General features: G+C 36.1%; 1 protein-coding gene across 9 annotated transcripts in view; it reads right to left on the minus strand.

Moving 5' to 3' along the window:
- The window catches only part of LOC106065710 (coiled-coil domain-containing protein CG32809-like), a 139,022-nt gene extending 120,940 nt beyond the window's left edge, over positions 1–18,082 (minus strand). For 5 of the 9 annotated variants that reach the window (XM_056020571.1, XM_056020563.1, XM_056020521.1 and 2 more), the window contains exon 1: positions 14,444–14,645. The gene's annotated coding sequence lies outside the window, so the exon portion shown is untranslated. Of the gene's footprint in view, positions 1–1,387; positions 1,764–8,214; positions 8,362–14,443; positions 14,647–17,924 lie in introns of those variants that run through there. The other 4 variants (XM_056020502.1, XM_056020528.1, XM_056020513.1 and 1 more) reach the window with 4 other exon arrangements.
- Positions 18,083–21,398: the final 3,316 nt, after the last annotated feature.

Here is a 21,398-nt window from a genome sequence, read left to right on the forward strand (position 1 = left end):
TATTGTACAACAATAATTTGATGAATAAGTAATAATAAAATGTTCAATTATAGAAAACAAATGTGTGACATCTAAAATTATAAGAATGTAGTAATTCCTCAAAAAATAAATAAAATTTTAAAAATACAGAAAATAGCGTATTTATTCTGCGGAATGTCATGTGTAGGTTTGAGGGGATCTTTTTTAAAATTTCCCAGAGCTTATATTAAGTAGGACACAAATTTTGTCCACATTATGTCTCCCACTTCCCATTCTCGAATCAATGTGAAGCCCCGCACATTTATTCATTGTTGATAACAACACATGAATCAATCAAGACATTAACCAATTAGTTAATTCGTCGTAATTGATTAATTCTGCTTTATATGGCGGGAGACCCGTGGCAATAATTACAAACATAAAAAAAAATATAGGAGCAGCTTGGGTCCAAAGCTTCAGTGCTGAAACAAATGACAAATATGATAAAACAAAGATAGGCTTTTAACGAGGACAGTATGTCGTCGTTGCTTATCTCCGCTTCATCATATTTCTTCATCTTCATCAAACTCTTGTACCCTGGAGCAACTATCGTAAGTTGCGTGGGACATATATTACACTCGGAAAGTATAAATCTAACATATTAGTTAAAACATAAAAACAAAAAACAAAAGAAAGTAATTTTAAAATGTTATTAAAGTATCAATTAGTTTGGATCAGTCATGTAATGACATCTGTAATAGATGTAGACTAACAATAATAAATCTTTACGATTAAAAAAAAAATTTTTACCAACTGTTTTTGTTTAGCGCAAGTTCATGCTTTTAGCGTTCCAATACGCTATGATCCTATCACTTATCTGGACCAGTTGGAAAGGGAAGAAAAAAAACGGGGTATCTGGGTGGTCGCTTCTTAAATTTTTATTTTTTTTAAAAGGTTACAACCTGAATTCGAACATGTGGGCTTCTCAGGCTTCTCAAGCCAACACGGTAACCACTCTGCGAGCGAATAGTCTAGGAACATGGAAGATTGTATAGTTATCTAATGTTTCTATTTCATGTTTGTGATCACAAAGCCTCAGACGGCAGCGTTATATAAAGTGGACTAATTCAGCTTATATCACCGCTTCAGTCAAGTACTATTTCTTTCCCCTGTTTAAGATACCAATCATAGCAATTTAGTACCAATAGTTAATTAAATGATTGGTTAATTTTGTTTTTAATTATTTTTGTGTTTTCAGGTAAAAGAAATAATTGTGCAAACTTTCAGCATGAGACGAGATTGGTTGTGGGAGAAATAACGTGGAAAAACTTTTGGCCAGACAGACAGACAGACACAAAGACAGAGTGAGCTGATATAAGCTTTCTAACAATAAAGCCTAGAACTAACAACACTAGTACATTTTACTTACAATAGTCCCAGCTGTATCAGTTATTTGGTTCGAAATAATGAAAAAGGTATTTGGGAAGCACAAAGCAGCTAAATCTACATCTCTATCCGGTGATAACGCTTATCCATCTGTTACAAATCTGCGCAGAACAAATCAGGCCTACAACTGCGTGATATCGCTTAGGTCAGTACAGTGACCCCATGTTTACTCTTGAATTAGCCTGATTGTCATCACGGGCTATTATCTTTACCTGGTCTTATTGTGTACTTCTTTAAAAAAAAAGCACAAACTAGAACAAAACCAGCGCGCCTAAAGACAAAGAAAACAAAGAACAATCAAGCCCTTACGTCTTAGGGTTTAGACCTAGATCGTGCACACTGAAACACATTCACACACACAAGTATTAGACCAGAATTTATAACTTGGAACAAAACAGATTGTGTTCGATGATACGTGTACACATAATGTACGATTAACCCAATGTGTACATAAACTGTGACTTCACTGTTCACTAAGACAGGTCGGGGTATCCATCTGAACATGGAATCAATGAATACCTTGTGTTGACAAAACTTGATCGCCCTTACATGAAGTGCAATATAGTGGGGCTCAGTTAGCTTATTGTAAATCATGTTCTCTATGCCAGTGGTCCTCACAAAGTGTCACAATAAACCAGTGGTCCTCACAAAGTGTTACAATAAACCAGTGGTCCTCACAAAGTGTCACAATAAACCAGTGGTCCTCACAAAGTGTCACAATAAACTAGTGGTCCTCTCAAAGTGTCACAATAAGCCAGTGATCCTCACAAAGTGTCACAATAAACCAGTGGTCCTCACAAAGTGTTACAATAAACCAGTGGTCCTCACAAAGTGTCACAATAAACCAGTGGTCCTCACAAAGTGTTACAATAAACCAGTGGTCCTCACAGTGTTACAATAAACCAGTGGTCCTCACAAAGTGTTACAATAAACCAGTGGTCCTCACAGTGTTACAATAAACCAGTGGTCCTCACAAAGTGTTACAATAAAATAGTGGTCCTCACAAAGTGTTACAAAAAACCAGTAGTCCTCAAAGTGTCATAATAAACCATTGGCACTCACAAAGTATTACAAATAAGTAGTGGCATTCACAAAGTATTACAATTAGAAAGCTGCTATGATAAACCAGTGGTTCTTACAAAGCATTACTTTCCACCAATGGTTCACAAATATATTACAATCAACCAGTGGTCCTCACAAAGTATAATAATCAACCAGAGGTCCTCACAAAGTATCACAAGCAACCATTAAAAAAACCAATGGTCCTCACATAATCAATTAGTGGTCCTCACAAAGTATCACAATAAACAGTGGTCCTCACAAAGTATCAGAATCAAACAGTGGCACGCACAAAATATCACAAACAATCAACGGTCCTCACAAAGCATCAAAATCAATCAGTGGTCCTCACAAACTATCACAATCTTTTAGCAGTCCTATTGACTTACATAGAATCACATTCAATCAGTCATTCTCACAAAGTATCACAATTGCATCTTCATTCCCTTTATTAGCCAAATATGAAAACTTTCATGTAGTTACAAGAAACAAAGATTTTTTTGTGAATATTTTTTTAAAGGTCCATTGGATGAAAGACATAGCATAAATACATCTTGCTAGAAACTGGAAAAGAAATGTAGATACAAATTATATTTAAATTTAGGAATAACATAAAATAAAGTTAGAAGACATCTTCGTGTTAAAAAAAAAAAGCTTTTTTAAGATTTATCATCAGGATCAACAAATACAAATTCTATTAGGTTTTAATAAGACACTGTTCTAAAGGAGGTGGGTGGTTGGATAATTGGCTTCCAAATGGAAGAGGTTTCCACATTCTTTCCAAAGTTTACCTGACATTAGTTTGGAAAAGTAAGTGTGGCTGGTCGTTAGGGCCGGTCCTAGCAATTGCGGGGCCCTATGCGAAACTGATTGCGCGGGGCCTAGTCTGTGTGGGAATAAGGATAATAAGTGAAAATTAAGTTTTTGTATAAGAAAAAAAATCGACTTTACTATTTTAAAAATTGCGATCTGTACTTTACGAACCTTGTAACCAATGGCATATTTATATGCTAGTGACTATAAAAGTAAATAAAGTAATGGAACTTCCGATTAAGGTTTAAATTCGCCCGATTATTACATGAAAGCTGACAATGCCTTTTGTCCTTTTATCACGCGTAGGATTGGCATTTTCCGCAATTATTGACACACACAAATGACAATTTTGTCTATTTTTCTGGAGATTTTAATAAATTCAGGAGATTTTAATAAATTCAGATTTTCAGAAGTTTTTCGTATATATTTTGCAATTTAATGATTACACCCTGAATTAGCGCGGGGCCTATGAAAGCGCGGGGCCCACTGCAGTGGCCTAAGACCGGCCCTTCTGGTCGTTGTGCTGGACACACGACACCTTCATTAACACAGGTCCAGTTTTATAACGTCGAGCTCGATAGGCAACAAGGTCTGCAAGAGTTACTGCACTTTAAGTTAATCTGAATAGCAGAGAAACTAAGGACTTCGGACATGTTCGAAAAATAAACTAACGCTAAATCTGAGCTGAATTACAAAGTATGGACACTGGTAAAAGAGATATGACAATGGTTACATCGTAAAGGAGACTCGACATTGGTCGTATTTTAAAGGAGACTTAATGGTATTGGTCATATCGGTACCTAAATGTCGACGTTTGATGCGTTGTTTACTTAACTCATTCGGCTCTTGCAAGTAAACAAAAAAAAATCACGTCGTTGAATGCAGTTAAAACAAGCCCTAATTTGGAGATATAAAATGCCACAAGCTATGCGCAAATTGGTTTCTAGACATCGCCCCATGTACGCTCGGGGCTGTAGCCCATCAGAAACAAGGTTGTTGTTTTAATAAACGCAGCATGGTCGATCTGATATGCAAATGTTTCCTTTTTACTTTTATAAAACAAAAAAAAAATTCAATATTGGATCGAGAATGCAGGTCTTAATACTACAAAACATGGAATCTCGGAAACAAAACAAATAGCTCATAAGCATATTCTGTAAGCATTACATGCTATGGCTCTGGGGTTTTATTCTTGTAGTACACGGTATATAGCAACATGGTATTGTCATTAATGTATTAGCTATCAGGGTATTGAATTCGAGGTATTAGTAACGAGGTATTAGTATAAAGGTATTAGCAGCAATTTATCAGTAACTAGGTATTAGTAACAAGGTATTAGCAGCAATTTATCAGTAACTAGGTATTAGTAACAAGGTATTAGCAACAAAGGATTAGCTATCACTGTTTTACGACCAGAATGACATCAATGTATTAGCATCAAGAGATTGGCTTCAATGCATTAGCATCAAGGTATTGGCATCAATGTATAAGTATCAATGTATTAGAATCAAGAGATTGGCTTCAATGCATTAGCATCAAGGTATTGGCATCAATGTATAAGTATCAATGTATTAGAATCAAGAGATTGGCTTCAATGCATTAGCATCAAGGTATTGGCATCAATGTATAAGTATCAATGTATTAGAATCAAGAGATTGGCTTCAATGCATTAGCATCAAGGTATTGGCATCAATGTATAAGTATCAATGTATTAGAATCAAGAGATTGGCTTCAATGCATTAGCATCAAGGTATTGGCATCAATGTATAAGTATCAATGTATTAGTATCAAGAGATTGGCTTCAATGCATTAGCATCAAGGTATTGGCATCAATGTATAAGTATCAATGTATTAGTATCAAGAGATTGGCTTCAATGCATTAGCATCAAGGTATTGGCATCAATGTATAAGTATCAATGTATTAGTATCAAGGCATTGACATCAAGGCAATAGTATCAATTTATTAGTATCAAGACATTGACTTTAAAATTAGTATCAATGTATTAATATCAAGGCACTGGCATCAAGGCATTAGTATCAGTGTATTGGCATCATTGTATTAGTATCAAGGTATTGGCATCAAGGCCATAGCATGTTGTATAACTCAGTGATCCTCAACAGAGAGGTCTGGCATCTCGATAATTTTCCTACATGCTCGTCACAAGTCGTCAAAAAAAAAAAAAAAAAAAACTCGGGTCTCTGGGACTTCATTACGCACTTTGGGAAGAAGTTTAGAGAGGCCAGATAGCATGGCGTCACGGGCCAGTAATTTGTACATCGTAAACTACCCAGTAAGTGCTTATTTTGGAGATTTTGACTCGGGCAAGATGAAAATTGCGGGGCCTTCAAACGGAAACTCAACAAAGTAATCGTTAAATACAAGTTTTTGCTTTATAAGGGCCCCCTCATGTTATGCATAATGCTGTCGTCCCTGGTTACCGCCTCTTCTCCCCCCCCCCCCTTTTTCCACTGCCATGAGATCAAGTGGATGAAAAAACTTGCAGCTGAAGAATAAAATACGAAACTAAGAGTTGCTAGGAATTAGATCTTTGTACAGAATCTTCTTTCAAGACAAAATGTATGTATGTATACAATTATAAATAAATAAAAAAAATAAGAGCATGCAACTCTATCTGTCTGGGAAAAGAAATGTTACAGTGGGTTCTCTGCTCCTATCTTTCAAAGGGGTCTTTTGATCCACACGAGACGGCGAGGAGCTTTGAGGTTAGAAAAATACATCAGTCACATCTCTACAGGCCCAAGTTGAACGAATAATTACACACACACACAGAGACACACACTCATACACAGACACACACTCACACACAGGTTGTGTCTTTGGTGGTGTAATATTTAATGACTTCATTAAAGTGTCAGCATAAACTTCCTACCCGCCCCCCCCCCCCTTTTTTTTCTTCTAAATCTCCACAATAGAAAGTTGCTCTTTTTATGATAGATGCAAACCAATGACATAAAGGCAGGTTTCACAACCAGAGGCGTAGTGAGCAAAACGTGAGCCCGGGGCAAGGTACATTATTGGCGCCTCCCCCCATTTTCCATGACATGACATAGAATATAGGTTGCGTGTGGCGTTCCGCTGGGGGGGGGGGCGCCCGGGGCATCATGCCCGCCTTGCCCTCCACCTCAATACGCTTCTGTTCTCAACACGAGGTAGTTGTATACTCGCGGCAAGAGGCTAACCTGTTCAGAGTAATGAAAAGATATATGGGTATTGTGAAACATTACTTCGGAAAAAAAGAAACACTAGATGTGTGTGTGTGTGTGTAAGTGCACAGGTGTGTGTAAGCTTTATATGTTTGTGCGTGTGTGTGTGTGTGTGTAAACTATGTGCGTGTTTGTGTATGTCATGAAAGATTACTTGGATTTCTCAGGCTCCAGTATTACTTGGTTGAAATAGTTTAGAGAGACTAATTTTAGGGGCCAGGAAAATAAAACATAAAACAACGAATGATATCGGCTGCCTAAGACACGACTTACGTGGGCTCCTGGCCCACCAAGGTGACTGAAAGCTGATACTTCCTGTTCTACGCGTCAGCAGTTGTACGATTGGAAGGTTATACAAAGAAATGTTTTCAATCGGCAACTTCATGAAAACAAAGCTGATATTTTTAAGCCATAACTTTTTTCCCCCTCTTTTTTACATTCAGTTCATTGATACATTTTAATTCATTTGTTTACAATGATTTTTTTTCCTCCGTTTTATTCCTCACCTTTATGACTCGAAATAAAACGTTAAAAAATTCTAAACCGGAAATCAATTTCCCACCTTTAGCAAACTATAATACGGAAATAATAAGGACCAGGTGTTTTTTTTTTCTTTATCTGGCACAGTCTAACAATATCGTATCTTATTAATTACAGATGCTTCTTCAACACGAAAGATAATTGAGCCCAACGGGTAGCCAGATGTTAATTTAGTTATGCATGTTAATGAGAGAATGAAGCTTTGCTAAGTCATTGATTTTAAGGCTGATTCGAGCAACCCATTCCATGCTCTAATAGCACAAGGGAGGAAGGAGCACTTGATATAATTCACAAGGGTTCAGCATGGACAGCACAGATTATAAATAAGTGAATGTATGGATAAACCTTTGAGGCCGTTTATTCATATTTAAACAGCTAAAAAAAAATAACAGGAATATTTAATAAGATCTAGCTGCTACACGTGACATACTTTTGGAGACATCACGTGATGTGGTCTTTTTTTATAAGTAATAGAGAATAAACAATCTACTACTTTCATATAAGTGATGCGACGTCAAGGCTCAAGTATATTTTTGTAAAAAGCTTTATCTACTCTGCCTGGTACAGATTTTGTTTCCATTATTTCTCTCACTTTTCATTCTAGGATCTACTTGAAACTTTGCTCTCAATTAGTTATTATTCCTACCAAAACATGAATCATTAAAAAGAAAATAACCAGTTAAATTATTAATTAGTGGTATGGTAATTATATAATTTTGTTTGGTATAGAGAAATAGAAATAAATCTGACAGTATATATATATATATATATGGCTGTAAATGAGACGTTATTTCCTTTGTATAAGTTTTTTTTTTTAAATGTATATTTTGCTTGTTTACTGTTAGCTTCACAGAGTGATAGATTAAATTTTTTTTGTAATATTATTTGTTTGTTTGTTTCTTTTCTTGGTTGTTGATTGTATATATTTATGTTATTGTTATATACAACGCATATTATTATATTAAGGATTTGAAATATGATAATGATATTAGCTCCAATTTGATTAACTTTCAAAACAACTTTGACCATTTGGAGAATGCACAGGCTGTGCTTATTTCAGATAAGAAGACTTTGATATACCTCTAATTGATGTTTGATTTTTGGTTAAAGTGTGTATGAATTTTCAAAGCCGAAGCACTAATTAATAAATTGATATTAGGCGTGTTTTCTTACCTCAGAGTTTGAAGATCTTAAATAATTAAGGAATAAATTATGTTCAACAATCACGATCAAACAGAATAATCAGAAAGGAAATAAAAGAAAACATAACAAATTGTGTGACTGTAAATATCACTATCACTGAGCTTTTCTGTTACATAAAATTTGTTTTCAAAGAAAAAGCAAGTTCTATTATCATGTTTATATTCATTTTTTTTAACCCTTAAAATGCGTGTGGTAGTTTAGCCTCTAAACATCAGAATTGTAATTCCATTTCATTGAAAAACAGCTCAGCGCTTAAAGGGTTAAATGACCAGAAAGACACAATTTTAATTTACGAGCTTTGTCATTCACGTTAAGTTAATTATAAGTGGCTATTAAATACACACACACACCACACAATGTGAATCACGTGTTTGATTACTCACCATGACGTAATGATAAGTGGAGAGTAATTGAAAGCTAGTATATCTATGCCAGTGCTGACATGTAGGGGATGTAGATGAGATTAGAAACTCCGGAATGATCACTCTTGTCTATTCTATGAACATTTTAAATTAGTCCCGAGTGCTTCTTCTAATACGAACTTAATATATATATATATGACTTTGTGAAATAAAAAAGGTAGAACCGAACATCAGATCTCGTGCCTTCTGGAAACGTATTTTACTATCAATGAACTCTTTCGAAGTTAACATCATTTTGTATTTGTAAAACAAGGTTAGAAATGTCTCGATGACTGAACACTTTAAACGTATTCTACATCTTTGATTAGTATTTGAAGCCGCTATTATTTTTTTAAAATACAGACGAACTGTAAGTCTGGTCAGTATTTGACTTTAATGCCCTAAGTTTTTTTGTGGCCTTTTTTTTTTTTTTTTTTGTAAATGGGTTTTTCCCAAAATACCTTGAAAGAGTCTGTGAAGGCAACTGGAGGAGAGATACACTGGCCCAGTCGTAACAGGCTATGTTGTTTATGTTTGGATGTAAATTAACCTGAACCAGGACCAGCTAAAGCCATAGAGTGGAAGATTTTTATCTACACTGTTAGAGTAACACAGCGAACATCTTTTACCTCGGCATCTAGTCAGAGAATGTGGAAAGTAATCTGTGTTCTTTCATTCTCTCTCTCTCTCTTCCTCCATTCCTCCCTCTAACTCCCTCTTTAACTCTCTCCCTCCGTTCATCCTTCTCTCTCTCTCTACCTCTCGCTCTCTAACTCCCTCCTTGACTCCCTCTCTCTATCCCCATCCTCCCTCGCTCTCTCTCTCTCTATCTCCCTCCCTCTCTTTCTGTATCTCCCTCCCTCCCTCTCTCCCTCCCTCTCTCTCCCTCTCATCCTCTTCTAACTGAACTTATCCTGCATTTAATCTCTGTTTTCTCTTCATCTGTCTTATCATCTTTCTATCCACTACAAGTGCCACGCGACTCGGTCTAGCAGGGCCCCCCCTCCCCCAAAGAACAAGCTCTGCCTTTGTTTGTGTGACACCTGACAATCCCACATTCATGGGCTCACCTCTGACCACGTGTCAGTCCGGGTCCTGGGGAGCGGAGAACACACAACCGATTCTTTCTATACGCAAACTTTAAATGAACCTGCTCGAGTCTTGAGTCTACATGCAATACACATAACACGGGAAAGAGAAGGGGAATGAAAGGGAGGGGGGGGGGGCTCAACTGTGTATTCATTGGATTTTTTTTAACGTGTGCTCAGCACTTTTCAAATTTGTATTTAACGTTTTCTATTCAAATACAGCTTCACCAAAAAAAGAAAGATAAACGATTTTTAGAGATACGTAGAAATAATGACCGCACAGGGACAATAAAGAATACACTGTTACAAATTAAAATAGAACATTGAACTTAAAACAAAAGGCTAAAAGAAATAAGATTTTTAAAAAAACAGAGATTTTGATGACGACATTGACAGTGTTGGTGTCCCAATAAAAAGTTTCAAAATTTCAAAAGAGACGCAAATTGAAAATTTGTTGTTTTTTTTTTTTGTTTGTTTTCGTATATTTTTTATATCTTAAAAAAAAAATGTCAGAACAAAGTAGAAATAAATATATAACAAGCACAAGAGAAAAATATTACTTTTTAAAAACAAAGCTTATCTAAGAGAAAGAACCTCTAATTACTGCTATTCATTTGAAAATAGCAAGGTTTAGCTCCCATTCTGCCATATAAAGCAAAATTAATTAACCAATAATACTAATTGATTAAATATTTGTTTTTATTGATTCGTGTATTGTGACTATTGTCATTGATTATGAATAATTATGTATAAATTTCAACTTCATCCGAGGATAGGAAGTGGAAGAAAAAAATCCATATATACATCTACGTCTCACATTAATAATAATAATAATAATAATAATAATAATCTTTATTATCCGTAAGGAAATTTGTCTTACAATTTGTGCATTACACCAAACAAAAAACATTATAACTATAAGAAACCAAAGTGTACATTCACACCAGACTCACTCATAATTTACATGTGACAAAGTTTATACCAGATTGTTCTTATTTAATGATTTGATTGCCAGGGGAACAAAAGAGTGTTTGTGTCTGTTTGTCTTTGCTATCGGTGTCTTGTATCTCTTTTGTGATGGTAAAATCACAAAATCCTGACACAAAGGGTGATTCTTTATTTCGAGGATCTTGTTAGCTTTTTTATAGATGTTTGTCATACCAGGCAGTGATATTGAAACTTAAAATATTGCAGATGTGAGCGTGATAAAACATAGCCAAGGCCTTTTCGCTAACATTAAACGAGGACAGTTTTCTTAGTAGTCGTAATCTTTGCTGCCCTTTTTTGCTGATATAATCAGTATTTGCAGTAAAATTTAGTTTATTGTCTAGGATAGTACCAAGGTATTTAAAGGTTTGCACAATTTCAATAGTATCTCCAGCTACAGAAACAATATCATTTTCCTTCTTGTCCCTACGAAAATCGATTAACATTTCTTTGGTTTTTTTTACATTTAATAATAAAAAATTATCTTTACAGTAGCAGTTATTTCCCTTATTTCAATATCAAACAAAAATATTAATCATCGATAATTAACTATCTAATTGGTTAATTGTTTTTTCTTACTGATTCATGTCTTGTCAGGTTCAATAAATAATTACCAGTATGCAAAGTTTCAATTTCATCCGTGAATGTGAAATGGGAGAAAAAATATGTTCAAACTTTGTACCAGACAGACTGACAGACAGAGTTGATAGAAGCTTTGTACAAAATTAGAACTTCAGATACTCCCCATCGTTTTTCTAATAAACTTTCTTTAATTTTATGTACGTGATGGGGAGAGAGAAAGGGGAAACAAAACGAGATTTTTATAGACATAAATATGAAACAAGCAAAATATTTTCAACAAAATATTTACAAAAAAGAAAAAAAAGCTTAAATAAATGAATGAACAACATATTGATCAATTCTGCAGGATTTATCTTCCTTTTTGTATTTTAAGCAGAAGTAATAAATTACCAATAATTTGTTAATATTTTAATTGATTCATGTGCCGCCACCAACTATAAAATAATTGTGCACATTTTCAACTTGATTCGAGAAAGGGAAGTGGAAGAAATAACGTGTACAAGATTTGTACCAGACAGACAGACAGACGGACAGACAGACAGACAGAGTGAGTAGATATTAGGTTCGAAAAAAAAAATAATCTTGATGACCACACGGAATTCGCTGATTTTCTCTGACCAAGTCAAGGCTAACAATGTTTTGTCTGTTCAGGCTCTTTTTAGAATTGTTATTGGTGTGCTAGTTAGGGAAAAAAATGGAAAAAAAGAAGAGGGGGATATTGTATTTGAAACATTGATAGAGAGTTGGCACGCTTTGGGGAGATGCTTTGAAACTTAACCTAGAATCAATAAATGAAACTTTGATGCCATGAGATATGTAATCGAGAAGAAGCTGCCAATGTGTTTCTATTTTTATTTTATAAGTAATGTGGGTAGTTTAGACCAATAGCTCGTTACCAAATCACAGGTATGTACGACGTGGCAACGAGCCACTGGTCTTAACTGCCCACAGGTTGTGACGTTGCCTTCTATAACAAATGGTCTGGACCTAACCAGCTTCCGTGGGCTACCAGTTACTGGACACCATGGTAGTAGATACTGTCACGGGTAGCATGAATTCTAACTATAAAAAAAAATATCTGGGAGTTCAGACTGTACTACAAAGAGCGCTATTTGATCAGTACTCACTTCCACAGTACATAAAAGTTATCTTAGGTTTGAGATAGGTAAATGTAAAAAACAGTTCACACCTGCTCAGGTAAGAAATTCTAGAAGGTATGGAAAGAATGAACAGAGAAGTAAAGGATCCTCGCAAAGTGTTGATGGGCTAAAAATAACATCAGCATGTTTTCCATATGTTATGCAAACACCAATTATATATCAGAATTGTGCGATTATAAAGATGCAAGAAACAGCGGTTATTGTTCAGCTGCAGTAAAGAAAACTTAATATTAAAATTAATGACTTCCTTTAAATTAATTGTTAAACTTAAGGCAAAGCTCAAACAAGCAATAGAAAAAAATACTTATTTTAAAAACAAAGCTTTTTACGGGGAAAACCCGCTAATTACTGCCATTTATATGACAGTTACACGGTTAGCTCGCCTTCTGTAATATAAAACAAAATTAATAGATTAGTACTAAATGATTAACTAATTGGTTAATCCTTGGATTGATTCGTGTATTATCACCGAATATGAATGATGTAAAATTTCAATTTGAGCCGAGAATGGGAAGTGGTAGAAAAAAAAAACGTGTCAAAACGTAATGCAACAACTACAAACAACAAACAACTAACTATTATTTTGGCTTTTTAACATTTGTTTTGAACTGACGAAGACATAGTGGCCTAAACATCATTTTGTTTTAATGCTAAAACCAAGGCTTCCTTTGTGATGTGGTACTTCCACTGGGCAGAAGGGAATGACAAGAATCAAAGTTCAAACCCAAGAATCAATATCTCAAAGAGCATGCAACGCCATTAACCATTCAGCACAAGAGCACTATAATTTGGTTTTATACATAAATCTAGATTTTATATGTCACATAAATTTTTTCTAATCTAGTTAGTTTATAAATAAAGGCATTAAGAGTTAGCAGTCTATTTTCACGAACTGATTGTATTGGTTTATTAAAAAAAAAAGGTATTAAGATTTGGCAGTCTGTTTCATTGACCCTAAGTGACATGGTATTCACAAGTACGGAGTGGGTAACAATGTATAATCATATAATGTGATGTGATCAACTAAGAATTAACTGTTGAACTACGATGTAGACCATTGATCAACACTGAATGAATTGCTAAGGGAACCACTCATCAACACTGAATGAACTGCTAAGGGAACCATTGATCAAAATTAAATGAATTGCTAAGAGAACCACTGATCAAGACTGAATGAACTGCTAAGGGAACCACTGATCAACACTGAATAAACTGCTAAGGGAACCGTTGATCAAAACTGAATGAATTGCTAAGGGAACCACTGATCAACACTGAATGAACAGTTAAGGGAACCACTGATCAACACTGAATGAACAGTTAAGGGAACCACAGATCAACACTGAATGAACTGCTAAGGGAACCACTTATCAACACTGAATGAACAGTTAAGGGAACCACAGATTAACACTGAATGAACCGTTAAGGGAACCACTGATCAAAACTGAATGAACCATTAAGGGAACCACTGATCAAAACTGAATAAACCATTAAGGGAACCACAGATCAACACTGAATGAACAGTTAAGGGAACCACTGATCAACACTGAATGAACAGTTAAGGGAACCACAGATCAACACTGAATGAACTGCTAAGGGAACCACTTATCAACACTGAATGAACAGTTAAGGGAACCACAGATTAACACTGAATGAACCGTTAAGGGAACCACTGATCAAAACTGAATGAACCATTAAGGGAACCACTGATCAAAACTGAAACAACCGTTAAGGGAACCACAGATCAACATCGAATTATCTGCCAACAACTCGGACTAGAATTGACTGACAAGTGTCGAAATGTCTTATAGTGGCACTAGGTTCTAAGTAGTGACTAATGAGGACAAGGGTACATTCCCCCCCAATGACAATGGCAAGGTAAATATAGATTTGGAAACTCGAGTCAACTCTGAAAAGATCTCGCGGGTTAGGTAGAAAGTTGAATGGTTAGGGCAACTATCAAACAGCTCGTGGCCTCACTTACCTGCTCTACTAAACAACAAGTTCATCGTCTGCGAGGATTTCGGAGTGAATTTAATCCTGGCCCGTTAATTCGAATGATAACAGTTGATAACTTTGATAACCAGACGTCTGCATGAATACACCAAACAGTTGGTCTAGGTCGTGTCTCTCTCTCTACCTTCCCCTCCCCACGCTCTGTCGCACCTCAACACATAAACATTTACACACACACACACACGCGCGAGTGTGACAAAAGAGAGGTGTACAATTTGAATGCAGCATTAAGAAGACACGCAAGAGAAATCTCGCCGCTTGGGGCAGGCGGTGGGGGGGGGGGGAGATAAAAAGGGGGGGGGGGGCGTCGCGAAACGTTTTCTGGTGGTGGCCTAGCCCCTTAGATTAAAGAAAAACAACTTGATATCTTGTGAGCTGGGACATTATCAAACAGAATGGACAAAAACATAATAAGATAGACTACGTTGTAGATAGAGAGGCTGGCTTGGAATTAGCTAAATATCTAGAGTTAGGTGTAGAGAGGCTGGCTTGGAACTAGCTAAATATCTAGAGTTAGGTGTAGAGAGGCTGGCTTGGAATTAGCTAAATATCTAGAGTTAGGTGTAGAGAGGCTGGCTTGGAATTAGCTAAATATCTAGAGTTAGGTGTAGAGAGGCTGGCTTGGAACTAGCTAAATATCTAGAGTTAGGTGTAGATAGAGAGGCTGGCTTGGAACTAGCTAAATATATAGAGTTAGGTGTAGATAGAGAGGCTGGCTTGGAACTAGCTAAATATCTAGAGTTAGGTGTAGAGAGGCTGGCTTGGAACTAGCTAAATATCTAGAGTTAGGTGTAGATAGAGAGGCTGGCTTGGAACTAGCTAAATATCTAGAGTTAGGTGTAGATAGAGAGGCTGGCTTGGAACTAGCTAAATATCTAGAGTTAGGTGTAGAGAGGCTGGCTTGGAACTAGCTAAATATCTAGAGTTAGGTGTAGATAGAGAGGCTGGCTTGGAACTAGCTAAATATCTAGAGTTAGGTGTAGATAGAGAGGCTGGCTTGGAACTAGCTAAATATCTAGAGTTAGGTGTAGAGAGGCTGGCTTGGAACTAGCTAAATATCTAGAGTTAGGTGTAGATAGAGAGGCTGGCTTGGAACTAGCTAAATATCTAGAGTTAGGTGTAGATAGAGAGGCTAGCATTAACGACGTGGCAACGAGCTATTGGTCTAAAATGACAACAGGTTGTGACGTTGTAGGACAGTGTTCAGGCCTTCTATAACTATTGGTCTCGCGCTGCTCTGCCAAGGTGTAGCACTGTGGGGTGCAAACTGCCCAAGGGTTGCCGGCTCATGTTTTTTCCTTAGCGTTGACTCCCAAAGCCTTTCCCATGATTGGACATAGCTGCAAGGCAGCAGAGGTTTGACTTCAGAGTTTTCTTTTTTCCTAGGTGGGTAGCAAGCCATGGCTAACGAGCCACTCCTGCCCGAAGCTTACTGGTTTAGGCGCCAGTTACTCGCCTTCGTCTTAGTTTCGCCGGACTCAATACCTGAGCCACATGTGAAGGCCCTGGAGTTAGACTGGTTGTCAGAGGCTATTTGAGACGCACGCCGTTAGGAAGCATTTCATAAGTTTATATCCATTACCACTTCCGGCATTGACAACCTTCCGGAACCACAACCCTTTATCTAAATCCAGAAGTGATATTGAAAAAAAAAAAAACGTAAAACAAAGTGACATTGGTCAACTAAGTTTAAACCCAGAAATCACAATAAACACAGAAGTTATGTTATTCACACTGTCTCAAAATGAATGGCCTCCTTTTGAAACAAAAAAATGTAATTCATCGACTTTGTTGACTTTCGAAAACAAAAATCAGCCTAACAAGTTTGTTTATTCTTGCAAACAATAAACCAAAATGATAGCAATCAAGTGAGATGAGTTCCACTTTCAGACAGTGAAGTCTATAGGGCAGATGATGTTAAGGTCATCTGTTCCTTTGGTCAACGGTTAAAGAGCAGCTGGGTGTCATGTGGCCAGCACAACGACCAACCGCCTTTACTCCCCCCCCCCCCACTTAAAGTCAGGTACCCATTAGAATTGGGAGGACTCAAGGGCGCCCTAAAACTGCCGAAATTCATAATCCCTGTCTTCGCCGAGATTCGAACCCAGGTCCCACTCAGCCACCGCTCCCTCTCAAGTGAGCTAATAGTATCATTCAATCCAAAGGCCTTGAAAACCTTGCTACATGACAGTTAATAGTTCACTTTTTTTTTCAGAGTTTTAATTCCATTCAGTAAATGATTTATATATTTTTTTGAATTATAAAATAAAACAAAAACCACAACTGACTATTGTGAATTACACTAAAAGACAAAAAGTTGAAGACCAATCTGTGAAGTATTTCTTTTACTCAGCCCAATGTCAAACTTTTTGGAAGTGAATTTCTGTAGAGACACCTACCCACTTGAAACTTCAATGTAAATTTATTGCAAATGCTCTTAATAATATGTATACATCTAAAAACATGTGATATTTATGATGACAAAATTGACCAGGCTTCTTAGTAATTTAACCTTCCTAATTGACGTAACTTATATATTACAGAACTCCCTTCAAAGAAGAATATAATTACATCTTACGTATGTGTTAAACAGTTAATAAATCCGAGCATGTAAATTAAAGACTTCAACTCTGCTAAGTCTGGTTTTTGTATCCGGTTATAAATGTATGATTGTCGCCTACATACGGCTAAGTGTTATTTTTTTTTTATGAAAAGGCCCCTTTATGGTTGAGGCCCCTGTTCGGTTGTACAGTCTTAAATCCGATCTGGCACTTCTGCAATTTAAACATTACACTTCAAGTTTTGAAAAAAAAAACAAAAAAAAAAACATATGAATAAAAACTAGACCTTAAGTCAAACAGCTAGCACTCAAAAGGGAGGTAACTAGAAATACAATGTAGGTGCAAACAATACAGGATAATAGCCATTATATGCGCTATACATAGACCGAGTTACATGTTTCGAATGCTCCATCAGAGTGGAAGATAATTTACATCCAGGCTCTAACCTCCCGCAGGACGATGAAGGATGGCAACGGACGGGATTCGAACCCGTAAGTTCAGAGCGCATACCAAACGACCAGGCTACCCAAGTGTTGTGCCCCGAAGTCTGTTGATCCCAAGTCTGCTACTTGTATTCTACTTCGAAGCCTTTACTTGCTAGACTAGACCCAAACAAAATAAAAGAGCTATAGAAATTGCTGAAGTTAAAATGTAGAGGCTGCATCAATTCTAAATCCGGACTGAGTTCAAAGACTGTGCAATCTCTAACTTGTTGCGTCACATTGTTTCTAAAAATATTTCAAAGGGAAAAAAAAGGGACCACTAAATACACACCTGACGGACACACACACAAACTTGAATTTGATATTCAAAATAATGCAATCAGACTGAGTCACACACACACAGACTCGCAAAGGTAAACATTGCTTCCTACCGCAAACAACTTACCGTAAACATTGCGAGCGTGTCAGTATTGTCCAGTGTCCAACACAACAACAAACACTTATCAAACACACACAGTGTTCACTGTTCTCTCTCACACACGTGTGCGCGCGCGTCATAGGAACACACGGGAACGGCAAGGCACACACACACCACGGCAAGGTGTGCTTAGCAATATCTTGATCTACCTAGTCCGCGTCTTTTCTTTTCTAACCTTTTCTTCTTCTTGAATACACCTGGTTAGTTCCGGTTGTAACGCAGACGATTAAAACCTAGCAGACGATAACGCTCCGCTTGTTTTTGTTGTCATCGACTTGACCTCATTTTCCCTCCTACCTCGCGTCCACCTTTTTTTTTTTTAATTTATAGAAATGCATCTGGGAAAAAAAAATGCTTGGAAGAAAATGCTTTAACCCCTGGGTAGTGATGAGATGAAACCTCGTTGTGTATATTGATCTTTGCGGGGAGTGGAAATCCATTTCGTTTTTTTTTTGTACAGAACAAGGCCACATATCCACATGAGAGTATGTCCCATTTGCGGTTAAGGTTTGACATTATCAAAGGGAAGTAAACAATAAAATAATATGAAACTTGACGTTTTCCCCTTTCGTGTTTCGAACGCTCAATTATGCCCCCTTGGATAAAATTGGAGTCAAATAATTTTTTTTTTTAAATAATAATAAGCATTAACATTTTATAATGTAAATTTGAGGTTTGAAACGAACATTTTTAAAGTATGGTGTGTTAAGTCACATCTTCTTTCATGATAAATATATATATTTCATTTATAAAAAAAACAAAAAACATTCACGTTGAAAAACAGTAATAAACAGTAATGGGCAAACCACGGCCCACGGGCCAGATTGGGCCCGCGGAAAGTTTCAAACCGTTCGACGCATGTTTTGTAATTATAATTTAAAATAAAAATTTTTGTTATAAAGTTTGGAAGTTTTCACTACAAGTTGAAACAATGGAGTCAAATTGTGAATGTCACTTGCTATGATTCACTTGTGAAGAGTCAGAATGTTGTGTTTTTAAAGATGAGTGGACGTGGAAAATATTTTTAATCATAGAAGACAAACCTTTGTGTCTCATTTTGCAATGACACCGTGGTGACCGTTTTCTGCCATTGTGTACGTAAATTTTTAAGTCCACACTAAATAACACACTACTTAATGAGGACAGGATTTTTTTTAAAAAAGTTGAAGATATCAGAAAAAAAAAGTTATAAAATCAGCTGATAGTTGATATAGCTTTGTTCTTAGATAGCACCTTTACAAGCAAATTATATTTTTTTTTATTTATTATGGCTTTTATATAACGGTACTTTCATGATTAAAGCATGCTCAGAGCGCTTTGGTCCAATCTCAGTTATGGACCAGTTGGGGAGGGGGGGGGTATCTAGGAGAAGGTTTTTTCCGTGCTGCCTTTAGGCGCTCAGTAAACACAACTCTGCCCGAGTCGGGTGTCGAACCTCGAGCCCCCTTCATAGGTAGCCAAGCCAAGTTCAAGCGCACTTAGCCTCTCGACCACTATTGTACTGTACACGATTACTCGAAGTAATAAAACATCAGCGGAGTGTGAAATATTTCTAGAATCGGCATTTTCACAGCTCCTCTCTATCAGATGGACAAATTATATACGTTAAGATACAAAGGGAAAAAATATTCATTTTACTGACGATATTTGGAGTCACCTTAATTGTTTCAAACATTCTCTAGTTGCTATTAAGAAGAAATACAAATGACTTAATCACATTTCAGGATGAAGTTTATACTGAGAAGAAAGACGTCCGAAAGATAACAAGATTACAAAGAGAGTTTGTGTTACACAAACTCAGAGGCGGCCCCCGTCGAAGTCGGATCCCTGTCGGATCTGCATATTCGCAAATAATATTCAAGAGGTGATTTAATTTTGATGTAAAATGTTTTACACGTTTCGGATGTTCCTTCAGAGTTGAAGATAATTACTTCCTAGTCCAAACCTCCCGCAGGACGACGGGGGATGGGAGCGGGCAGGGTTTGAACCCTGGGCCATCCATAAATCTGAACGACAGTCCAGCGCGCAAACCGCACGACAAGGCAGCCATCCGATGGTCAAAAGTAATAATGTTTCAAAGATTCATTTGCCGTAAATTTAAATTTAAATTTAATAAAAAAATACTAGATTAGTTTTAGTATATTAAAACATTACAATATTGATCAAAACGTTTGGAAATGAAAATCTACACATTTTTTTTACACTTTAAGTTTAGAAATTGAAATTCTACATCTTAATCTAGTCTATTTTAGTCTAAACTAGATCTAGAAATTCTAGATCTAGACTCTAAAATAATTTTAATTAGAATATAAATCCAGATCTAGATATACTGTAATAAAAATCTAGATCTAGTTTAAAAAATCTAGATTAGATCTAAATCAAGATATCATTCCTTTTTTAAACGCGAGTCACATAACGAGGCTTAATAAACATTACTATACCGAGTTCTTTTTTCATTTCATTTGAAGAATTAATTCCATATAACGTCAAAGGGAAAAAAAAACACTACGTCACAAGGCCTAGCTAGACTAAAAATCACCTTTATCAACACGAGCCATTTCTCGAGTGTTCATAGACATTGGTGCACCGAGTGCGTTCTTTTAGCATTTCATTTAAAGATTTCATTCCATGTGACGTCAAAGGAAAAAAAACACTACGTCACACGGCTTAGTTAGACTAAAATATGTTTTCATTAATACAAGCAATTTTTTCGAGGGTTAATAGACATTGGTGCACCGAGTGCGTTCTTTTAACATTACATTTAAAGACTCCATTCATATGACGTCAAAGAAAAAAAATTCCATTACCTCACAATAGGCTAGTACCGGTACCATAAAAAAAAATGTCTTTATTTACACGAGATATTTAACGAGGGTTCAAAGACATTGGTGCACTGAGTTCTAATAGATATTATTTAAAAAGGATCAAAGCCACATTGTTTTTGCGTTTTGTCTGTCAGTCGGTCTGTCCGTTATCTTGATATAAAAAAAAAACAACTAAAAGTTATTAAAAATTGATTAACCTTTATTTTACGTTTCAAAACATCGCAATAATTTTTAGGTATGAACACAATTGAAAAGTTTATATAATAGATTGTTCCGGATGTTTGTATAAATAGTAAAAGAAAAAGAGAATTTCAGATAAATGTAATACCGTTAATTAAATTTTTTGGATGGTCTCGTATAAAAATTAGATGTACTACAGCCTCGTGGAGAGATTTTCATACCTTACTTTGGTGTTTGTATTCTGTTTTCCTTAAAAATCGGAACATAATATTAACCTATAATTAGATTTTTTAGTGTTTTAGGTAGAAAGTTAAATGTACTGTAAGAGAGTAGTGAGTTAAAATATTTTTCATAAAAATCCGTAAAAACATTATTTCGTAAATGAGAAGATTATTTGTTTATTAATTAGAAGAGGGAGTTCAAACAATTATTTGGC

The sequence above is a fragment of the Biomphalaria glabrata genome, chromosome 1 (genome assembly GCF_947242115.1).
Source record: "Biomphalaria glabrata chromosome 1, xgBioGlab47.1, whole genome shotgun sequence".
NCBI lineage: Eukaryota > Metazoa > Mollusca > Gastropoda > Planorbidae > Biomphalaria > Biomphalaria glabrata.